This window comes from Polypterus senegalus, chromosome 2 (assembly GCF_016835505.1).
Source record: "Polypterus senegalus isolate Bchr_013 chromosome 2, ASM1683550v1, whole genome shotgun sequence".
NCBI lineage: Eukaryota > Metazoa > Chordata > Cladistia > Polypteriformes > Polypteridae > Polypterus > Polypterus senegalus.
Window position 1 is genome coordinate 99,720,317 of NC_053155.1, and position 24,427 is coordinate 99,744,743.

The 24,427-nt window shown below is 39.4% G+C and overlaps 1 long non-coding RNA gene across 1 annotated transcript; it reads right to left on the reverse strand.

The window, feature by feature from the left end:
- Positions 1-236: 236 nt before the first annotated feature.
- LOC120524233 lies at positions 237-23,638 on the reverse strand. Its single transcript, XR_005632785.1, has 3 exons — positions 23,452-23,638; positions 7,457-7,540; positions 237-277 (listed from the first exon to the last, which is right to left on the reverse strand). It is a non-coding gene; the product is annotated as an uncharacterized LOC120524233 (long non-coding RNA).
- Between the last annotated feature and the right edge of the window lie 789 nt (positions 23,639-24,427).

Here is a 24,427-nt window from a genome sequence, read left to right on the forward strand (position 1 = left end):
ATAACAATGAAGGTATAACAGACAGACAATATTATTGTATAATGTTAACGTTTACCCTCCCGGGTGGAATTGAAGAGTCGCATAGTGTGGAGGAGGAACGATCTCCTCAGTCTGTTAGTGGAGCAGGACAGTGACAGCAGTCTGTCACTGAAGCTACTCCTCTGTCTGGAGATGATCCTGTTCAGTGGATGCAGTGGATTCTCCATGATTGACAGGAGCCTGCACAGTGCCCATCGCTCTGCCACAGATGTCAAACTGTCCAGCTCCGTAATTGTACCTAGGTAACCAGAATAAAAAAAAAATGGAGAGACACGAAAACAAAAGAAGTCATGAAAAATACAAAAACTGTTTATTTTGCTTGTGTCATGCAATAAATTATCAATAAAATAAGTACTTATGCACTGGCCCAATCAAAATAAAAATGACTAGAAAAACCCATCTGCTTCCTTTACTGCCTTAACTCTTCTTTCATTAGAAACTCCAGACAAGAGAACTTCATTCAGACATTAAGAGATGATATTCAGCTCATCCTGACGATTAGCTCTCCTCACCTATTCCCTCTGCTGCCTCCACTCCTGTATTCAATTAAAGGAATTCTCTTCCCAGGCATTGCAGCACCTTCTGTCCCATATGGAGTTAGCCAAAGGCTTACTTACACAAGTCAACAGCTTTTCAGCACCTGTAGCACCGCTTCACCTCAGCTCCCGACTCCTCTTCAACAGCAAATTGGAGGACTTTTACCACCAGCATGACTTATCTGTCTAGCCCAGGGGTTCTCAAACTCGATCCTAGGGGATCCCTGTGGCTGCAGGTTTTTGTTCCAACCAGCCTCTGTTTTTAATTTAACTCCTGGACTAATTAAGTGAACTGTTGTTTCTTAGATTCCCTATTTTGGAAACAATGTACAAATTAGAAAACTAAGTTTGGTAAAAAAAAAAAAAAAGTATTAAAATGTACTAAGCGGGTTATATGTATTTTTTTCTTTTTAACAGTATTTTCATCTTGATTGTCATTCTACTTTTCTAGGTGTTCTAATTGTTTAATTAATCCATTATTTACTACTTTGTGGGGCTGACGCTAAAGTAGTTGCAGCTTTTCACGATTGAGTGTTGTTTGCTTGGGTTTCTGCTCTGCTTGGTTTTAATTGTCATTATTAAGATTCAATGAAGGGAGCAAACTGCACAGAGAAAGGGTGAAATATAATAAAAAGAGAGTTAAGCATTTAAATCCATTGCAAAAACAGAAATATTTCTAAGTTTCTTATGAATGTAAAAATCATGCTGCTGTGCTTTTCTTAATGTAGAATAAAAGATAACTAATACCAGCTAATTAAATGAGATCAGTGCTATCAGGTGTTGTCACTGATTAGGAATCGGGTTGGAACAAAAACCTGCAGCCACAGGGGTCCCCAGGACCGAGTTTTAGAAACCCTGGTCTATGGCATGGGTGTCCATATGTTCTTCGAGGTCCGCAGTGGCTGCAGGTTTTGATTCCAACAATCTTCTTAATAAGTGACCAGATTTTTCTGCTAATTAACTTCTTTTGCTTTAGTCTTAATTAACTTGATTCAGACCCCTTAGTTGTCTCTTTTTCCTTAATCAGCAGCCAAACAATAATGAAACAAGCCGCCACATGAGCAGCTCACCAGTGCCCATCACACAATATCTGAAGATAAAGAAAGGTGAAGGTCTCGGTATGGTTGAACTCTCAGGTCACCAATGGATTTTGATAGTATTCTTAGAAAAAACAGAAAATCAACAGTTTAGGAAATGTCTGCTGTGGCAGAATGAGAGCAGCAACTAGCCGTGGAAGTAAGTAACGGATTTAATTAACAGCAAGAATCAGTTTCTCATTAAGAGACTGGTTGCAGTGAAATTGGTTGGAGTTTGAAGCCCCAATTTAGCTGGTCATCTGTTGGCTCATTTCACATCTCATTTCTGTTTGGCTGCCATTTAAAGAATAGACGAATCAATTCAGAGGACTCAATCCTTAAAAACAGGGCTATTAAAATGAAGGGAAAAGAAATCAATTAGCAGTGAAAACTGGTCATTGTTTAGGAAAAGGGTTATAAAGAAAACCTGCAGCCTCTGTGGCCCAACAGGCCTGGGGCCTCATGTATAAACGTTGCCTACACACAGAAATGTTGCGTAAGAACTTTTCCACGTTCAAATCGCGATGTATAAAACCTACACTTGGTGTAAATCCACGCACTTTTCCACGGTACCTCATACCTTGTCGTACTCAAGTTTTCTGCTCGGTTTTGCAGACTGGCGGCACCCAGCGTCAAAGCAGTGCTACTGTTCCTGTGTGGTTACTCCTTATTTTCATGACGCGGCTTTATAAATACACTGAAACTAACCGCATATTGTTTATAAGTGTAACGCATCTGATTGTAATTAACTTGTAACAATATAATGGTCCAGGGAACAGCCATAGTATTCCAAATACCATAACTGCTTTAGAGTTGTTACTCTCACTTCTTCTTATTCTTCTTTCAGCTCCTCCCATTAGGAGTTGCCACAGCGGATCATCTTTTTCCATATTACTCTCACTGCACGACTCGGAGTATTTATATCACTGTATCTGAGTGTGAATCACAGCAGCAGCTGATCGGAAAGAGAATTATTGGTATACAGCTTTAAGGACACACTGTCTCAGCCACGCAAAATGTTTCAAAGCCATTCCCGCACGGACCTCGCGGTTCAGAAACAGTTTAATCCCAAGAACTTTAAATGCACTCAATCAATTGCTCCTTGTAGAACTGTTTGTACTTATAAGTACAATCACCTCACTGTAAACTTGCACTACAGTTATAATATTGCACAACCTGAGCCACTTTATAAAGCGCGTATTTACATATGATGACGATATCATTTTTAAAGTGAAATGAAGCAAAATATGTTTATTAAATTATACAGATAAAACTTTAACTTCATTTAAATAATCTATATTCTTCACTGGGAGTGTCGTGAAGGATAGAATAATTAAACATGTACTACTGAATATATTTCAATGTTCCTTAAACGCGTTTTGAAGAATCGGCTAAGCTTACAGATGGCTTAACTTCTATTACAGAGCTGATTGTGTGGCAATCGGTTACTTGGGGAAAGAAAAGCAAAGACTGCAGTGGCGGCTACGCCAATATATATCTATACTAATAAAGGCAAAGCCCTCACTCACTCACTCACTCACTGACTCACTCACTGACTCATCACTAATTCTCCAACTTCCCGTGTGGTGGAAGGCTGAAATTTGGCAGGTTCATTCCTTACAGCTTCCTTACAAAAGTTGGGCAGGTTTTATATCGAAATTCTATGCGTAATGGTCATAACTGGAAGCAGTTTTCTCCATTTACTGTAATGGAGATGAGCTTCAACGCCGTGGGGCGGAGTTTCGTGTGACATCATCACGCCTCCCACGTAATCACGCAGTACATAGAAAACCAGGAAGACCTCAAAAAAGCGCTGAAGAAAACATGCATTATATAATTGAGAAGGCAGCGAAACAATAAGAAGCGAGTGAGTGGCATATACAACCATATTCATGAGTTCTGCTACTGAAACAAAGCACGATGTAAACCTACACTTTAAATTAAGTTCATAGACAGGCTGCGCTGGCGTTTGTAATTTAGTGCCTGCCCATATAAGGCCGTCCGTCAGCGGCAATCCAATAGCAAACTCCACTAAATATTCACGGGTGAAGGACTGTGCTTATGGAGAGGAAGATGAGATGGTCAGGGTGGTGTTTGACACAAACTCAGCGAAACTGCGAGAGAAAGTTTTAAGTGCCAGGACTAAGGTAACATTAAATACAGCCATGGACATAGCACAGATGGCACCAGCACAGCTGGGAACCTTCGATGCATGTACACCGAGGCTCACGTGAACTGACGCAGTGCACAGATAAAAAGCAACAGTTCCAAAGAGCGCTGAACAAAAACCGAATTACACAATTGAAAAGGCAGCAAAAATATGAAGCGCCTGATAAGCATATTCATAAATGCAGCTACTGTGGAAACAAAGCACACGGTGGAAAAAGTCAATGTCCCGCTAAAGGAAGACAGTGTAAAAAACCCGTGCATGCAGTGTGTCAGGTCTCAGATAAAGAAGAAGACGAGCTGTTTATTGATGCAGTAAGAAATGAATCGATGAATGAAACCTGTCATCTTTACAACGATTGACAAACACGGAATGTAACTTGAACACAACACATCCTACAAATACGAACCTGATTGAAAGAAATAATGATAATCAAATCCTTGATGACAGCAACACTCAGTAACACTCACAAAACAAATACTGTATATTGACAGTCATGTTACGTTATTTTTAAAATGTTCCCTTTTCTTTTCTACCTTTTTAACACACTACTTCTCACATGATACGCTGGTATATATATATATGTATATATATATATACCGATCTACATACTCGAATAATGGATACTTTATTTGCCATCAATGATTGTTTTGGTAAAGCCATACTCAGTGTATTCATTAGATGAACGGTAAAAAGTAAGAGCGAGGGAGGATGACTTATTGAGGCATGCAGGCTGTAGCGCGTCAACTCTATCTGAATTGCGCGATCACATTTGAAAAAATATATCTTTTCAAGTTCTATTTAGTCCATATGTGTCAAACTCAAGGGCCGCGGGCCACATCCGGCCCGGCGTGTAATTATATCCGGCCCGCGAGATCATTTTATATACTGTATTATTGTTATTAAAGCCCAGGTATATGAAGCGCTGGTAACACAATAAACTACAGATCCCATAATGCAGCGCTTCAGCTGCCTTGCCGTAACACTGACCGCTTACTAGAGTTATTGCGCACTGAGTTTGCACGGCGCTTTGGTGACTTTGAAGAACAAAAAAAGTCCGTCTACATGCGGCTCGAACCTTGTGCATGTTTGGTAGCATATATCTGTGTGAGAAGCTCTTCTCAGTGATAAAGACTAACAAAACAGCACACAGGAGTCGCCTCACTGATGAGCACCTGCAATCCATCCTGAGAATCTCCACAACACAGAACCTCACACCAAACAGAAACAAACTTGTGGCCAAAAAAAGATGCCAGGCGTCCAGCTCTAAAATGACATATGAGCAAAGACAACTGAATGATTTGATTTGTTATTGCACGTAAGAGCGGGAGTCAACCGTTTTAACAAACAGCGTATTGCACTGATCTGAAATAGCTGTGTGTGTATATATGTAGATATGTATGTATATGTATATATATGTTTATATATGTGTGTGTGTATGTATGTATATATATATATGTATTTGTGTGTATATATGTGTGTGTATGTATGTATATGTGTGTATATATGTGTGTGTATATATGTAGATATATATGTATGTATATATGTGTATATGTATAGATATGTATATATATATATGTTTATGTGTGTGTGTGTAAATATATATATATATAATATATATATATATATGACAACAACACTCATCACTCACAACAGTGACAAAACAATTACATTGACAATCAGGTTACGTTATTTTCAAAATGTTTCCTTTTCTTTTTAATTGCTTCTTTAACACACTACTTCTCCGCTGCGAAGCGCTGGTATTTTGCTAGTTGAATATAAAACAGAAAGATAAAATAACAACACAGCTAAAAACGCAGTGACAATTTTCAACAAAAGTTAAACGCTTGTGTCATGAGCACGAGGTGGCTATGCATTGTCTGCAACGGACGAGGCCATCCACCGTGTATAAGTTGCCTTACTGACATCGGCGGGCAAAGGACCTACCGATTCTTCCTCTGCCCAGTGCCACATCTCAGTATTTTAGTTATTCAGAGAGCTGTAATATCACGAATGTAATGGATTCTGTGTCCAGTTGGAGGAAGAGAGCCGGTTTAAGAAGCAAGTAGTGATTCACACACATAGAGCACATAGAAGATCAAATACAAAACAAAGCATTTAACATGCTACTTTAATTACGATGTGATTTGAGAAACTGGTTAATTAAACGATTTTAAGATGAAGTTTATGATGTTCTACTTTAATGACAGAATAAACTACGTGATTAAAGTGGAAATGTCGAGATTGAAGTTGACATTTCGTGCTTTTTCCCCACTGTGTGCCTTTTTTTCTCTGTACCCTAATAAGCTTTCATATGACACTCAGACAGTGGGCTACAACTCGGCTTTTCACAGCGACTTTGATATGTGACTCGAAACAACACTCGTAAAGACGATTCTTCATGTCGTCAGTTCGCACATTTCTCGATGGTCCAGGATTTTTCGGGTGATTTTCTATGTAATAAACATAAGTTATAGCGTAATGAAAATTGCATAATTAGATCTATAATATGAAAATAGGACTAAAGATTAGTGAACAAAAGATAAAATCTATCATATTTGCAGATGATTAAGAAATAATACTAGCCACAAGACAAGGGCTACAAACTATATTAGACTCTCTCAATAGCAGAGAGGAGAACTTCTTAATGGATATTAGCAGGAAGAAAGTGGCATTTTTTGAACACTTAGAAGAACAGATTTGACAAATTATAAGTAAGAGTTAAAGGTCAGGTTTTGGAACAAGTGAAAATGATTATAATGAGGAAAAAGTTAAATTGAGAATTGAACTGGCCAAAGATGTGCTCAACAAAAGGAAAGTCCTCCTCAATAGCAGAGTAAATTGAGAAATGAAAAAGCAAATGGTAAAGGCACTAGGTGTTGAGTGTTTTACTTTATGGAGCAGGGAACTACACGCTAAAGAAAGCAGATATTAAATCTTTGGAAGCATACGAGTTGTGGTTTGGAGAAGCATGGAGAGATACTCACACCTTCTGTCCTGCGTAAGGAAATGGGTACTGAGGGAAGGACAATTCGATTGAGGCAGAGAAGTTAGACATGTATTTAGGCATAACATGTTGTTAAGGCTTATTGAAGGAGGAAATAGAAGGGAGAACAGAAAGTGATGCTACTGGAAAATAGAGACTGGAAATTACCAGAGGGTGAAAATGAATGCATAAGAGAGGAGAAATTGGAACTGGAATTGCATGACCAAGACCTCCCTATGGGCATCAAACAAATGATGATGATGAATGGTTCAAATCCAGATCCCTGAGGGAGCACTCTCCTCCGATCTGCACTCTTTGTCTCCTGCCAATTTACCAGAGTGAAATTCAGTTTTGTAATTTTCCTCTGATGCCAATGGCTTTTACTATCATAATTAAGTTTTGGCGTGGAGCTCTGCCAAGCTCTTTTTGAAAGTCTTTATAAATTATGTCACATGCTTTACTTTGTGTATTACTCTAGCAGTCTGTTCAAAAAAGACTCACAGATTGCTCTGACAGGATCTTCCTCCCATTCAGCTATGATCTCTTCTTTTGTCTCTTGTATTATCATAAATATAGTCTTCGAATTTATTTCTGATTGTGGCTTCCATAATTTTGCATAGTACAGAAATAAGATTAATTGATCTTTACTTACTAGAATATTTTGTGGAATGGGGTCACATTTTCATGTTTCCAGTCATTGGGTACTTCTCCCAGGTAAAGTGACAGCTTTATGTTCCTAAATGAGATTAAGATATAGGGTCCTTCATTTCTTTCAAAAATAATGAGAAGAAAATACAAACATGAATAAAGAGCATAATGCCTCCTAAAAGTTTCACAGATCATGCCAGGACTTTCACCAACTGTTCAGATGTAGCCTAACCCCAAGCAGCCAGTCTCCCAAACTCTACACACAGGCTATGACCTGTACAGGCCTAAACTGGGGCCTTGGCTTTCAAAGTTAAAAATATACCTTTAAATTTCAAAAAAAGAACCACAACAGGAGAGGAACTATAACATTTCTGGGATTGAGTGACAAGTCTCATATAATATTGGAAAAGCAGAAAAAGAAGTAAGGCAACAGCATTTATCTGAAAAGGAAATCTGTCATGCTAGTGAAACTAGCAAAAGCTATTTGAAAAGTAGCCAGGAGAAAACATGCAGTCAAAAGCAGAGAAAGACTCAAAAAACTGGGAAATCAAATACACCATTACCAAATCCAGTTTGAAAAAGAAAAATTAAAGTCAAGTTGAGATCAGAGAAATCTTTTAGAAAAAAAGTTTTTAGAACAAAAGAATAATTGAATAGAAAGGTTTGAAATCTGCAGACTGGGAAAAGGAAGTGAGCTTTCTGAGCGACTTAACCTCCTTAGCATCAGACCCGAGTGTTACTCGGGCAATGGTTCACGTAAGCGTTAAAGCGAGGTTTACTCGGTCTGTAGAAATGCCAACCGCATTAGATTCGAGCGTTATTCAGGCAACAGGATAGATGTGTCTTGCATAAGCGACAGGGCTGGGCGTCTGTGATGATGCGGGTTCGGCTCCACGCTCCCATCACTGTTTGGAACCCTTCAACCCAACACCGTCGGTAATGTCACCGATGAGCTAGACAGTGGAGGCAATAACAATCGAGCAAGGGGATGGTTTAAAAAGTGCAAAAGTGCTTTTATTAAAATCAAATCAACAAAAACAAAGTGTTCAAAAAGTGCACTGCTTTCCAAAGTTCAATAAATCTATACTAATAAAAGGCAAAGCCCTCACTGACTGACTGACTCATCACTAATTCTCCAAGTTCCCGTGTAGGTAGAAGGCTGAAATTTGGCAGGCTTATTCCTTACAGCTTACTTACAAAAGTTGGGCAGGTTTCATTTCGAAATTCTACGCCTAATGGTCATAACTGGAAGCTATTTTTCTCCATATACTGCAATGGAGTTGAGCTCGAAAGCCGTGGGGGGTGGAGTTTCGTGTGACATCATCACGCCTCCCACGTAATCACGTGAACTGACTGTCAACGCAGTACGTAGAAAACCAGGAAGAGCTACAAAAAGCGCTGAAGAAAACATGCATTATATAATTGAGAAGGCAGCGAAACAATAAGAAGCGAGCGAGTTACATATACATCCATATTAATGAGTGCTGCTACTTCGGAAACAAAGCAAGGTGTAAATCTAAAGTTTAAATTAAGTTCATAGACAGGCTACGCTGGCGTTTTACATGCCCACAGGTAATGCGGGATACAAGTTTAATGAGAGCACGAGGATATAAACGAGAGTTTTGATCACTTTTTAACTAAGTTAAAATTGCACGTGAAGGGCTGTGCTTATGCAAATTCCAAGACACTGTGTTTGTGGGGATTGACAGTTAAGGCGGGTGGGGAGTCACGTCATCATCTCCCCTCCCATTCACCTCATTTCGCTCTGAGCTGAGCTCCGCAGCTAACACACGCAGTGTTACAGAAGCGACTTTGTGACGCTGCCACCAAATACTCACAGAAAAATCCACAAGTTAATACACACGCTGTCTCTACAGATTCTCCACACTGAATCCTCCAGGCACTACTTACAAAAGGTTACATTGACAATCGTGTTACGTTATTTTTAAAATCTTTCCTTTTCTTAGCACAAGCACAGCTGAGAAGCTTCGATGCATGTGCTCCATAACTCATTAAAAATCACGCATTTAATCACACTTTGCATTCCAAACAAAGGGGAACTTCTGTCAATGCATGATTTCCTGGTACACCAATTACATTGATCAGCGCTTCCCGATTCATTTTACCCTCGCACCCACTTGGTTTGAGAAGAAGTATGAAAAAATATGAGGTTAACACAGAAAAACAGATCACCAATTGAAGCTTTATGAATAATCGATTCGCCATCAATAATTGTTTTGGTAAAGCCATACTCAGTGTAATCCTCCTTCCATTTTATAATTTTTCTGCCACTATCCATGATTAAATGAACGGTAAAAAGTAAGAGCGAAGCGAGGGTGACTTATTCAGGCAGGCAGGCGACGGCTCAATAGCTCGAATTTGGATATAACTAGATTCTATTTAGTCCCCAGAAATATCTTTGTTAGGAATGGAAGTTGAATTTAGTCTTTAAATTTCTATAGTAAAGAAAAAGTTATGCAATGATGACTAAATTTAACTATATAAAGTCAAAACTTGTATATATAAAGTCATTCCCGAATATATAAAGTCAAAACTTGATTATATAAAGTCACTGTCGGAATAAATAAAGCCAAAACTTGAATATATAAAGTCATTCCCAAATATATAAAGTCAAAACCTGAGTATATAAAGACGGTGTTGGAATATTTCCGAATATATAAAGTAAGCGCTGGAATATACTGTATAAAGTCAAAACCTAAATATATAAAGTCAGCGCTGGAATATATAAAGTCAAAACTTAAATATATAAAGTCAGCGTCGGAATATATAAAGTCAAAACCTGTGCACTCGGTGAGAAACGCCCACACTGCAGATCGCCCCGTGGCTTGCTATGGCCACCACACCCCCTCATGAAGCCGCCTCGAGTGCGGTGATTATCTATTAAAAAGAAACGGCTTTTGCTCAGTGAGATGTGGACCCATAACACCACAGCGTTACCCAGGTAATGGTGTTGACATGTCTTCTCCTACCTTCATAATGGTGTCTCGTAAGAAATGCTTCTCATCAGCAATGATTACAAGGTGAATCTGTCTTCAGGCAATGAAATTGTAACAGACAGTGAAACAGAAAGTGACACTCGCACATGACAGTGTGCTGTGCATATTATTATTATCATTAGTAATATTATTGTTATTGGGCAGCACAGTGGCACAGTGGGTAGCGCTGCTGCCTTGCAGTTAGGAGACTCGGGTTCGCTTCTCAGGTCCTCCCTGCGTGGAGTTTGCATGTTCTCCCCGTGGGCTTCCTCTGGGTACTCTGGTTTCCTCCCACAGTCCAAAGACATGCAGGTTAGGTGCATTGATGATCCTAAATTGTCCCTAGTGTGTGTGTGTGTGCGCCCTGCGGTGGGCTGGCACCCTGCCTGGGGTTTGTTTCCTGTGTTGGCTGGGATTGGCTCCAGCAGACCCCCATGACCCTATAGTTAGGATATAGCGGGTTGGATAATGGATGGATGGATATTATTATTATTGCTATTATTTGTATCACTATTATAGTGTTTACACTTCTGAATTTGTACTTTTAGTATTTTCCACATTTTACCATAGAAAGGTAAGATTAAATAAAAATGAAGAATGTAGTTACTGGACAGAAAAATGTCTACACCAAAAGGCCTGTAGTGCCACAGATCTCCAAAGAGACACGTCTTTTTAATTTTTTAAGCAATGCAGCTTTGGCTGTAGTGGTTGGTGATGAGGCCTTCAGCTGAAATGAAAGCCAGCTTAGAAAGGGCGATGCCATTGTGGTTCTACAGAGTTCAGTCCAAATAGGGTGCTAAGCAGGTCAACAAAGGCAGGAGATTCAAAAGTAGCATTTTAGTCAGACATGAGTCAATATAGGCTATGGTCTGGTACAGGTCTAGTCTGACGCTGGGTACATTTTAGACAATTTGAGCTTGCAGAGATGAATATGGTGTATGGGTTTAGACTCTAGTTATTTCATGACAATAAAAATAAAGCAAAACTGCAATCTTTAGAAGACATTTTACAATACAATACAATTTATTTTAGTATAGCCCAAAATCACACAAAAAGTGCTGCAATGGGCTTTAACAGACCCAGCCTCTTGACAGCCCCCCAGCCTTGACTCTCTAAGAAGACAAGGAAAAACTCCCAAAAAAGAAAAAAACCTTTATAGGAAAAAAATGGAAGAAGCCTTGGGAAAGGCAGTTCAAAAAGAGACCCCTTTCCATGTAAGTTGGCGTGCAGTGGGTATCAAAAAGGAGGGGCCAATACAATACAATACAGTACAATACACAGAACAAAATGCAAGTAATCCTCAATACAGTATAACAGTAAAATGAAAATATTATAATTACAGAGCAGAATTTAACAGTAGATGATATCACATAATATGATTTACTAGCCAACCCGTGGCATACCATATGCCACATAATCAGGCCGGTTTTTTAATGATTTTTAAGCACAGGGAGAAAATTAACATGTGAAAAATCGGTAATGTAATAAATCAGCAAGAAAAGCAAAATTGTAACAATGCACGGAACGAACCAACACACAATCATCCATGACTGAAAACTGGCGAACTGCCATCGCTCATGTGCCCACCTCCAACTCGTCACTTGAGTCGTTGTCGTCTTTGCACAGTCCAGATGCACCTGTGACTCACGTAGACTTTCCATGTTTGTCGCGTATGCGAATTGCTGTATGTAGCGTGTAAAACAGTTTGCTATGGTGCATGCGTCGCGTCGAACGAAAACTCAGTTTTTAAAGACTGCTTACTTCATTGTGTTTTAACCTCAGTTGTAAAGGATTGTTTTAAGGATCCCATGGGATACCCCTCGCAAACCGTTTTACACGCTGCATATGGTGATTCACCTCCGGTGTGGCTCCTTCCTGCGTGCGCCATAGGTGTCTTACTTGTCAGCGACTTAGTGAATCCACGCCCCTTCCGGCGTGCTTTGCATGGGTGTCTTGCCTTAGTGAATTATATATAAAGATATTTATTCAGAGTCCTGAAGACCTCAGCTTAAAGCTGCCTTCCCCTATTGGCCATTCCACAGCTGAGACAGCTCTGGGCCAGCCAATCTGATGAAAGGACCCCTTTACCTGACGATTCCTGCAATCCTCCATCAGAGATGACTTTACCTTAGGCAGGCAAAACAACTGGTCAGGTGGGCGGTGGGCAGTGGCACCAAATGCCACATTTGAGTACCAAGAAGAGAAACAGAATAGGTGAGGGTTAATAAATTATAACTATCATGTTACTTATGTTTTAGTGCTAATGACCAACAACAGAGATACAGTCTGTACAGTTAATCAGCAGCTCTAGTCAGGGTGTGCTAAACTGAAGTAGTGAGTCTTCAGCCGGGATTTAAAAGCTGAGACCAAAGGGGCATCTCTTATAGTAGCAGGCAGACCAGTCCACAGTTTAGAGGCCCTGTAACTAACAGGTCGACCTCCCACTGTTATTTTATTAATCCTTGAAATCATAAGCAGACTGGCATCATGAGATGTTAATGTGCGCTCAGGTTTGTAAGTCATGATAAGTTCAGACAAGTAAGCCGGACCTTGGCCATTTAATGCTTTATATGTTAAAAGGAGGCTTTTGAAATCTGCCCTAAACTTAACCGGGAGCCAGTGTAAGGATTTAAGAACTGGAGGTACTGTAAGTGTTCATTTTTTCTTGTTCTTATAATAATTCTTGCATTTTGGATTAAGTGGAGGCTGTATAAAGAACAATCTGAACATCCAGTCTTACTAGAAATAAAAGCATGAATTAATTTCTCAGACTCGTGTCTATTTAGAAAGCACCTTAATTTTGCAAAATTTTTAAGATGGGAGAAACATGATTTGGACATCTTTGTAATGTGCACTTTAAATGACATGCTAGAGTCAAAGATAACTCCCAGATTGCGGGCTGATTGAGTAAAATTAATGGTGATTCCAACTGTGTTAAATGATGACAGAATATTGTTGTGATCTGCGTCATTCCCTAAAATAATTAACATCTCTGTTTTATCTGTGTTTAAAGACAAATAGTTCTCATGCATCCACTCCTTTATTTCACTAACACAACTAATTAAAGACAACTTTGGAGAAACTTTTGATCTAAAAGAAAGGTTTAACTGGGTGTCATCTGCATACGAGTGAAAATTAACATTACGTTTTCTAAGGATAGATCCCAGTGGAAACATGTAAAGTGAAAACAGAATATTACACATTCACTTGGCCTCCAAATAGCACAGCTGATAGAAAATAACATTAGAACAAGGCAACTTGCGCGCATACAATAAGTCTCACTTTTCCTTGACTGTCTTTGTCTGTGCATGTTTGGTTAAAAGTGCTTGTTCTTCACTCAGTGAAGTGATAGTTAAGCTTCAGCAGGAGTTGGTTCTCATTTTTTATGTACAGTATTCTTTCTTTCCCTTTCCGCTGTCTGTGAGGAGTTTATGCTGCTATGCAAATACAGTTTGCGTGTGGTCATGTGACTGCATGGCACGAAACAGAGCCATGAGATTATTGTTGCTACGTCTGATTGCTGAAACTGAGTCTTGTGATTATTGTTGCTACATCTAATTGGTGAAACAGACATGCAGTAGATCCACTGGTGGCTTCTCTCTGGCAAAAATATAGTGTATCTAATGGCAAAAAAAGTAACTATTCAAGTATTGCCCAATGTAGCAGTGTAAGAGTAACGTTTCTTCTTCACAAATATACTCAAGTAAAAGTAAAAAGTATGGTGCAGTAAAACTACTCTTAGAAGTATAATTATTTTTAAAAAGTTACTCAAGTAAATGTAACGGAGTAAATGTAACTTGTTACTTTGTACAACCCACCTCTGATAATGATGGAGTACTGTCAGCATATTTCTGTACGAATTAGAATCAATTTAAAAAATAAGAACTAAACCAAGTGAGCACAGTGCCTATAAGCCCAGTATCATTTTCTAGCCTGTGCAGTAAAATAGAATTGTCAATGGTGTCAAATGCTGTTTTAGTTTAACAACATAATTACAGTAAAGTTTCCTTCATCAGAGGATATCAGAATGTCGTTTACAACACGCATTAGTGCCATTTCTGTACTATGATCAGTGTGGAATCCAGACTGGAAATTCTCAAATAAATTGTGATGCATAAGGTGTGACTGAAGGTGATTGGCGACTACTTTTTCTAGAAAGGGTAATTTTAAAATGGGTCTAGTTATCAAGAATGTGTGGGTCTAGGTCTGACTTTTTACATTAGGCAGACACTAAAACAAAGTTAATATTTATTTAATAACAAGATTGATCTGATTTATTCTGAATTTCAAAAAGGTCAATTTCTTCAGTCAAAGCTGTGTCCATCCCCTAGCTTATCTAGCATCTATTTATCTAGCTTCCCATTTTTGGACGATCTTGCAGTCCATAAGTTTGTCATGACCACCAGGCCAACTATCTGTATTCTTGATCCCATTCCTTCTTTTTTGGTTAAGACTGCTTTGCCTTTTCTTCTTACTTTTATCACCAGTATCATCAACACATCTCTTTAAAATTGAATAGGTCGTCTCCAACCTAAAAACAGCTGTTTTTGCACCTGTCCTCAAAAAACCTGTACTTGACCCTGAGGATTTAAAAACTATATAGCTATTTAAAATCTTCTTTTTCTTAGTAAAATCCTAGAATGTGCTATTTTGGGCCTTTTGAAAGACCATCTTGCCTCTAATGACGTTGATGAGGAATTCCAGTCTGATTTTAAGGCCAATCACAATACAGAGACGGCACATGTCAGGGTGACTAATGATCTCCTAATCACAGCAGCTCATGGTCCGTTAACACTGAGGTTCTTTTTAGACCTCACTGCTGCTTTTGATATTGTATATCATGCCATGCTTTTGTTTAGACTTGAGAATGTGTTCAATATTACTGGAAAAGCTCTTGCATGGCTTAACTCATACCTTAAGGACTGTCAGCAAAGTATTGCTGTTGGTAGGTTTAGGACTGAGCCATCTTATTGCTCCAGGGTGTCCATCAGGGATCAGTTCTTGGCCTTCTGCTCTTTATCGTTTATATGCTTCCTTTCTGTACCATTATTAGACTACATGGTCTACGATCTCACTGTTATGCTGACGATACAGAGATTTATTTACAAACTGGGCTTATGCAAATATTTACCTCCTCCTGTATTGGTTGCCAGTCTGGCTGATATCAAACGCTGGTTGTCTGAGAACTCCCATCCATCCATTTTCCAACCCGTTGAATCTGAACACAATGTCATAGGGGTCTGCTGGAGCCAATCCCAGCCAACACAGGGTGCAAGGCAGGAACCAATCCCGGGCAGGGTGCCAACCCACTGCAGGTCTGAGAACTTTCTCAGACTAAATAGTGATAAAACTGAGGCCTTAATTGTTGCATCTCCAGACACTTTAAAGAAAATAGACAATTCCTGAGTAAAACTCCCTGGCTTTATTACATCCTTTTCTGCACAGGTTAAAAATCTTGGTGTTATTCTTGATCCTACACTCTCCTTTGATCCTCATATTAATAATAATTGTCTTATTCCAACCTTAAGCAAATTTCAAGCCTGCGTCCATTACCCTCTGATACTGCAACTGAAAGGCACTTTTAAATAAAATGTATTTTTTATTATTATTATCAACATTGTAATGAATGAGAGATCAGTCTGCAATAAGGTATGTTTGATAACAGCCTTGAGAGAAGTCAACATGGCCAAATGTCATGAGCTGTGAAACAAAGTGATCTCCTTACAATTCAGGTCTAAGCATAACTCATGAACAACCAGCGCTGGTATGCTGTATTTTAACTTAACGCTTCTTAAAAATAAATGTATCTCTTCTACTGAAAGCAACCTGGAGCCAAGAAGGTCAAGCAAGTCACTGTTTGAGACAAAATAAAGGGTCTGCAAGATGATAAATGTGAACTTGCTGAAAAGTCAAAATTACTTTATTTGGTAATAAAGCTGAAGATATAAATTCCCATTATGTTTGTTGATTTTTACTGCTGACATTTTTACAACTGAATATTATCACGTCGAACTACGCACGTCTGCTGACTTCATTCCTCTTTTTTAAGGCAGTTGCAGCTCCACTAAAACAGCTGGTAAGCACCTTTTTGATTTTATAGGTTTATACATTCATAGGTTTATGGGGTCATTATTGTCACATGTACAGAGTACAGTGAGATTTTTACTCGGATGTGCTGATTTTACAATCATACTGTATATGGATAACTTTATAAATAATATTTTATTTTTGCTGCTGTAACAGGTTAGTCTGACAGTGATTGACAGAGTCAGAAAGCATGTAAGAGTGGCACACAATAAGAAGTTATGTACTTGCATTGCAGCACCCCAACACAACCTCATAGACACAAGTCCTGGGTGCAAATGTCATTATTATTATGAACTACCTTACAAAAAGGCTTATTTTAATGAACACCAACACAAATCCCAATTCTTTTCTCCCCTCTTCCTTTCTTGCTTCTCCTCCACTCCTGCCAGGCAAGGTTGTCCATCCTCCACACCGACTCCGACTCACCTGGATGTAGGTCAAGTGGCTGCTTTTATCTTAGACCCAGGAGTACTTCTGGCACCAGGGCATAGCCATAGGAAACATTTCCGGGTCAAACGGAAGCTCACAAAATACAGATTACTAATCATAGCAACTCCACTTGGCAGACCCCACTGAAGCCCAACAGGGCTGCCCCATGAGACTACAGCTCCCAGCATGCCCCTAGGATATGCTGCCATCTAACATCGACTCCCTCTGTTCATCAATGTCAATGGCCTCCCGGCCAGGTAAAGAACTTTGGTCTGTTCCTGCCAGGACATCAGCATATTTACTCCAAGGTTGTCACTTCCTACCAGCCTCCTGGTAAACAAGGTGCCTTTCTTCTTGGCCATTCACTATGGTGGCATCCTGGCCAGGTAATGAATCATCTCCTATTCCAGTTGGAATGCCAGCCCATGCCTGCCATCCATTACAGTTTTAAAAGAAGACCCTACACTGGTGACTACAGCACTCCACTAAATACCAGTGTGGAAAAAATGGAATCCCAATGAGTAGTATGCCCTTCTTCTTTAATAGTACTTCAAGTGAGCCTATGCATTAGTCCAGCGCCGTAGAGGTTATCAAAGCGTTGCCTCATGGGATAACTGGGGTTTGTAGGAAGCAAAGAAACTTCCAAGACAGCTTGGCACTTTAATCAGGAATTCTGACTCAAGGATGAATGACAGTGACAGAGGGAGATCTGCTGGGGTGGCCCCAGGACTTTCATATAATGATGGTAACCCTGACCCTACAAACGAGCCTTTGAGCTGAGACCTAGGAAATAAAATGGGGGAAAATTCAGCCTGGCAGTTGGTTGCAGAGAAACAGAGAGACATGAGAGCGAGTGAGAGGTGAATATGAGAGCGTTTCATGTGCTAGGTTCTCTGGGTCAATGTCAGTATATTGACCGTTTTGTTTGATTTGTTTCTTTGTATTCATTATTTGATCATCCAATTCTTTTGTATGTTGTTTATCAAAGATCAATCATGTGTTCAGTTTCACAATGGTCTGTGGTACCTCTTGTTCTGGGTTATGTAGACACGTTTGATCTCATAGTTTCTGTTATTTTGACCATATCCCCTTGCCTACATGTGTGCTTAAGAAACAAAACTATTTGCTATCTTTGTTTTCCCTGGAATGTCCCGGCATACAGTTGTGCCACCCATCACGCTATTAACGCAGTGAAGACAGCACTTCATTTCTGCTGATGGTACACATGAATACTACAAGTTGTGGAATACTTCTCTACGGTACTTTGAAACTGTCATATGAGGGTCCATGTGTTCCAGCTCAAGGTGCTTATGGTGCTATTTAGCTTTAGGTTATGAAACAATTGATGAACCGAATGAGACAGTGCATGATCAACCAGCAGAAAATAAGAAATGATGCCGACTTTACAATTAGCTGTTCATTTTCTGCTGCGTCCAGTGCCTTTAGACTTGCCTATGTGGAAAAACTAGAGCTCTGTACAATCACGTGTTTAACTTCTGACAACAGCTACCACCATCAAGTATGTAGTCTATCATGTTCTGACTTGGTGTGTCATGAATACACAATACTTTGCAGCTTACCTTCTGCTCTTCTTCTGCAGTTATCAGTCATCAAACAACTGTGTTATGGCTTAAATGCATACTTATCTAGCATAACGTTTGACTGTGGTACTGATTAACTGTGAATGTTGGTCACCATATTTTTTAATCTTACACACTCTATGTACTTTTGTTGTTTTGAAAGTTATCCATAATAATACTAATAATAACAATAATATTGTAATATTATTATTATTAGTAGTAGTAGTAATAATAATAATAATAATAATAATGCATTGACATTTCCCAATTCACAAATTTGCATAGCCAAGTCTCTGCACTTAGCACTTTAACACGGCAGATACCATAAAATTAACATTGTTGCAATACTTTATCATATCCGTTACTTTTTGTAAAAACATTCTCATATATCTGGTCTAAAAGTCACAAAGTTCTGATTGAATTCAATGCATTCTAAAATTACACTGATAACTATTTGCATATATTCCTCCATCGATCCAATAATTTAATGAACATGCATATCTAGGGGTGATATCTGCATTATCTGCTATATAACAAAAGGGATGGAAGGGATGGAATGCTGTAATCAGAATATAAGTTTAATGTCGCTGTGCTCTGTGCAAATATTTTAAATCTGTTTTCTTTTCTTTCTACATGCACAGCTGAGCCAAATTTAGTACAAAGGGGCTCAGAATTTAGAACTGCTAAGCTAAGCATAGGACAAGATAGACAAAGACAAATGGGCAAAGTGTACTATTTCTGTGTGTTAAAGTCAGCATGAAATTGAATCCTCTCTTTGCCGTGTTTGGAATGGTATGATTTACCTAAGTAAGGGTCTGCACATGGAGAAAGAGTATAAAGCTTTGGAACATTGCCCGGCACACCTTTGAAGCCGACGAACGGATGGGAGATACCGTCATCCAATCCTGAAAATTCCAGCACAGCGACGAAAATGGCATACTGTATACATCGAGATCCCACTTCGATAATAGTCTTGCTATGGCTTCCTTCATCTGTTATTGTCATTAAAGAAAGCTAAGTTATTTTCTCTTATGTGATTTCTTACCGCTGTATCACTATAGGAGGGATATCGCCTCAGTATAATATATCTGTTCAGTTTCAGGTTACTTAAAACACCACAATTAAAAAGAGCTTATTCCAACCAGGGAGCTAACGCCCCCTAAAGGAAAACAAATGCTAGTCCATCAAAGACAAAGGGATATTCATGGCCAAAGAGCTCTTTTGAGCTACCATTCGTGCATATTCATGTCTTTAAACAGTTGGATGAAATCAAGATAAATCCAAGAAAGAACATTAAAATTCCTCAAATGAAGTACTCCAGGAACTGGAGCTGGGTCCAAGCACAAATTCATTCTACAACCTCTCTGTTAATATTCAATAAATATGAAAATTGTGTATGTGTGCTACTTATCTTCAGTCAGTCAGTCATTCTCCAACATGCTATATCCTAACACAGGGTCATGGGGGTCTGCTGGAGCAAATCCCAGCCAACACAGGGCACAAGGCAGGAACAAATCCCTGGGCAGGGTGCCAGCCCAGCGCAGTATGTACATTCAATTGTATATAAAATGGACTTCTACTCCTTGTTTTTGACCATTCTCACCATGCTGTAACAGACTGCCGTGATGGATGCTCCCTCCTCAGCTTGAAGCTACAAGTTCAATTAATGACACAGATGGACAAGCTTTACTCCTGCCTGGTAACTGACTGAAAGGTTTTATCAGACTTGTCTTGTTACAGGATAAGTTTCTTTCTTTAATTAAAATGTCGATTTCGACCACACCGCCAGGACGAGAGGGGGCACATGCTGCTTATCTTCTGAAGATTAACTAAAAAATGGTAACCCTGCTTATTAGCCAGTCAACTAAAAGATGGCAGTTGGAAAACACTAATTTAGCAGTCAATTCAAACATTTGGTAGTATGGAGGGATCCTTCATCTCACTCTGTGGTCTTGCAAATTAAAATGACTTTGTGTTTCTGGACCTTGTTGAGCTGGAAAGACTGGAAGGAGTGGAGATGGAGGCTAGCCTGTGGGTCTTCTTCCAGGGTCAGGTCTTTCTGGCTGAGGATGAAATGGTAGTCAGTGTGTAACTCTTTCCTCCAGTGTTCAGTTAAACATATTCCCAGTAAGAGGCTTATCTTCCATAATTATGGTACCTGAAGTGTTTACACTTATAGAAATAAAAAAGTAAGAGAGCGAGCCTATCCATCCTTTCTTTTTTCCAAAATTTGCTTGTAAAAACAGTAAGTAGACAATTGTGAAAAATATCCAAATTTTTCTGTACCTTGTAAGGGTTTTGAATATCACACTTTCTCATTCCTCATTTCTGGTAAGCATGCCATGGATTTTAGATTAGAAACAACAAAGAAGAAGGTGGTTCATCCAGAACACAAGGGTACATGAAAAAATGCTGCAGTACTCTCAATTCTGACAAACCCAAGGACGGTTGTTTCCTACCAAAGTGGATTCAGCCATGCAAGGATGTTTAGCTGAAGCTTAAGAGCACCATTTACAAGGCACCCACAAATGGTTTCTGAGACCATCTGGAGTCAGCATTAGTCTCTTTAATCTGGGGTCCACAACAAGTAGATCACAATTGTCCAGTTTACTGTGATCACAATTGCCTATTTGGCAAAATGATTAATAAAAGATGTAGATGATCTCATATGTTTTACTGTTGAGTGACATTCTGTATCTCTGTACCCAAGAACAGTGTCTTGGTTTAATCCACTACAATGCTAAAATTCTTGAAGCAAAGAGACTCAAGACCTACTTAATACCATAAGGAAGGGGTATGTGATTATTTTTATCCTTTCAGATTCAAAATGTGTGTGTCTAATCTTCAATTCTATCTTTTACATCAAAACAAGTAACATTTTAAATCTACCTTCAAATTTATGATGTGGACATTCCCTCTTAAAGAGTTGAGGAGAAGAAAACTGAAAGACTTATGATCTCAGATAGTCATGCAGCAGTGACCAGTGTTGAGTCATGTGCTGGTTAAACACAAGAAGGCTGCTTGACTCAGTGTTTGTAGATTTCAGTATGAACTATGGGGAAATACTTTGAGGATCAACTAAAAAAGACCATAGCTGTTTGGAAGTGAGGAATCTACCAATGTGGAGGATATGAACACAGATGATGCACTACTCACAGTTTTGCCTCTGAAAGAGAACACATGGAGTATTGTTATTTTCAGATTCCACTTGACCATATGTTAGATCAGTAGTTCTCAAACTGTGGGGCGGGATCCCTTAGGGGGCTGCGAAGTAACAAAAAGGGGGGCGTGAAGATGTGAAAAAAAGAAAATAAGAATCCAAAATATGAAAAATACATCTATTGAAGCCAAAACAAATTAACTAAAACTACATTCTGATGCTAGAAAATTTAATATAGAGTTAGATAAATGTCGATAAAAGTTAAGTAAGTATAATAAAATATGCATCTATGATATATCATTAATTAAAAAAGAACAAACTGGTATTAGTGGGCTCCTTTCAAAAAAATGTTTGGAGGGCACAATTAAAACTGTTATAAAAACTCGGGTCGCAAATACTTAAAGGTTCAGAAACGCTGTGTTAGATTAAGTGGTTTTGAAAATGTTTTGTTATCTTAAAGGGGTTCATTTCCCATTGTGTTTCTGTGGGTTCCTTCTGAAGATCGTGGACATCTTCCACTAGCTTGGTCTTTGGTTGATTTATAACCCCAAGTGGCTCTCTGTGTATCTGTACCCTAAAGTGGTTTTTATCCCTTAGTCCTGCCTTGCACCAAATGCTACTCAGATGAGTTCTGTTTCTATGGTATGCCCCTGAAAAAGCGCTTATAGAAGTATGTCTATCTTTCACAGTGCAAAGAGTTTTTGTGAGGCTGACCGACAACCCTAAACTAGATGGACAATACAGACCTTCAGACAGGACCCATTCAAACATGGGTGCAAACTCTTTTCCCAGGTGGAAACTGAGCCACAGTCCTAGAGGAGTGAGTTGTCAACATTTCATTCAATATTTACACTTAGATAGTGTCACACACGTGCGCCTGGGAGGTAGTCAAAGGACTCAAATCAGGATATTGGCAGGCTGGATCGAGGGTTGGAGTTAAGGACTAAAGCCTCTTCTTCTCACAGACCTTCAGAGGATAAAACCACCTGACTGCATCACTTCTGCCTCCATTCCTGACCTCACTTCTAACACCTACTGATGACCTCATTCCACTTCCTGTCCTGCAAGCACACCCTTCCTGTTCTCCTGCTATAAAACTGTCAAAACCCTCAGTCAAGCAGTCAATACATGTTATACAGGCTCAGTCTAATGAAACTAGTCATTTTTCAACCGTTTCTTTTTTCACACAAAATATAGGATGGATCCTCAATTCTTTTCACTTGTGTTCGTGTCTTTCTACAATAGACAGAAGAAGAGCCCCCACTGGAGTTCCATTACATGGAAAATACAACAATTACATGACGTGCAATGTAAGTAAAATCAAAGGGCAACAGCACACCTACACCCTGCCTCTGAAAGGCATTCAATGGGGCAGCAGATTGAACAGATTGTTGTTAGTTTGCCCAGCCTTTAACTTCTGTGTTAAAATAAGCTCCATTTTTCCTTTGCAGCATTGCCTAAAGCAAGTAAGGAAGGAGTGGCATCTCATTCTAATAATGTCACAAGATATAATGTCTTGTGCTGCAGATTGCATTTACAGCCCAATCCTGAACCCACTTGTGGACAACAGGCTTTGAAATGCTAAATGGTCTTATACAGTAGATATGAGCGGGTAGGTCTGTGATCAGGTCTTGACTTCGACTGCAGCCATTGACTCTGGTGTTTCATGTGCTGTTCTTCTAAGATACATCTGTTAGGCAACTTTTCTAAGAATCACCATGGTGAACATAAAAGGATGTGTACTTACTGACAGCGATGCTAGATTTCCAGTTAGGTTCTCTGTTGACACAGGCATCAAGGATGCATTCTTCCACGACGCCCACCATAGCCAGCAAGCTGCTACTGGTCTGGCTCTTTCCTGCTTGCTGCAGAGGAACTTGGCAGTCCTCTCATTAAGTATGTGAGCTCATCCTGGCTGAGATTCAAGTCATTTCTTGTGATTCACTGCCTTCTGTCCATTAGCTGACATCTTTTCCTTATTAACTGAAAATGCCTCCCTACTGCTTGGGCCATGTGCCTTCTCCTTAGATCAGCAATTCTTGATTAAAATGTTTAAGGGTGCCTGGTGGTCAAGAAAACTGCAGACTGTAAAAGAAGGCAGCGCAGGGCAAGAAACTAAAAACAAAGAGCTGGCAGTGGTGGTATGTGCCATCATGCCACTGGAAACGAAAGGCTTCCACCAGAGGACATTGTGACATGGTCACTAAACTAGTGCCCCAGTGGCAACAATGTAGAAGAAAAGACATGGGGGGTCACATGAAAGGTAGAACAATTCCCCTCAGTCCAGATGGTGGGAGTACAAGGGTGTGCATTATGGAGGGCAGGCAGTCCAGTGTTGAGGATTAAAAACAGGCAGTTTAAAACTAATAAATACAGAAAAAGAAATTGGCTATTTTATAGATCATTAAGTGTTTGTGATCTACATGATTGATTTAGACTCTTTTAGAGGCTTCAGTTTCAGAATTAATGAGGGTTTGTGTGCTGTCACTGATGCACAACAGAGGGTCACCTTCAGAGGTAAGCACTACCACCCCAGGACACATGGGGGTGCGATCACTGACTGTCTTGTTTCTTTTTTTCCACCCACAGCTCTAATAAAACACCCAATGAGGGTAACTCACTCTGTCCCTTCCAGTCTACAGACTATTAAGAGCAGGACATTCCCAGATGGATGTTTCTAATTTGGGTACGAGCAACCCACTGGACGGAGCTCCATCATGAAG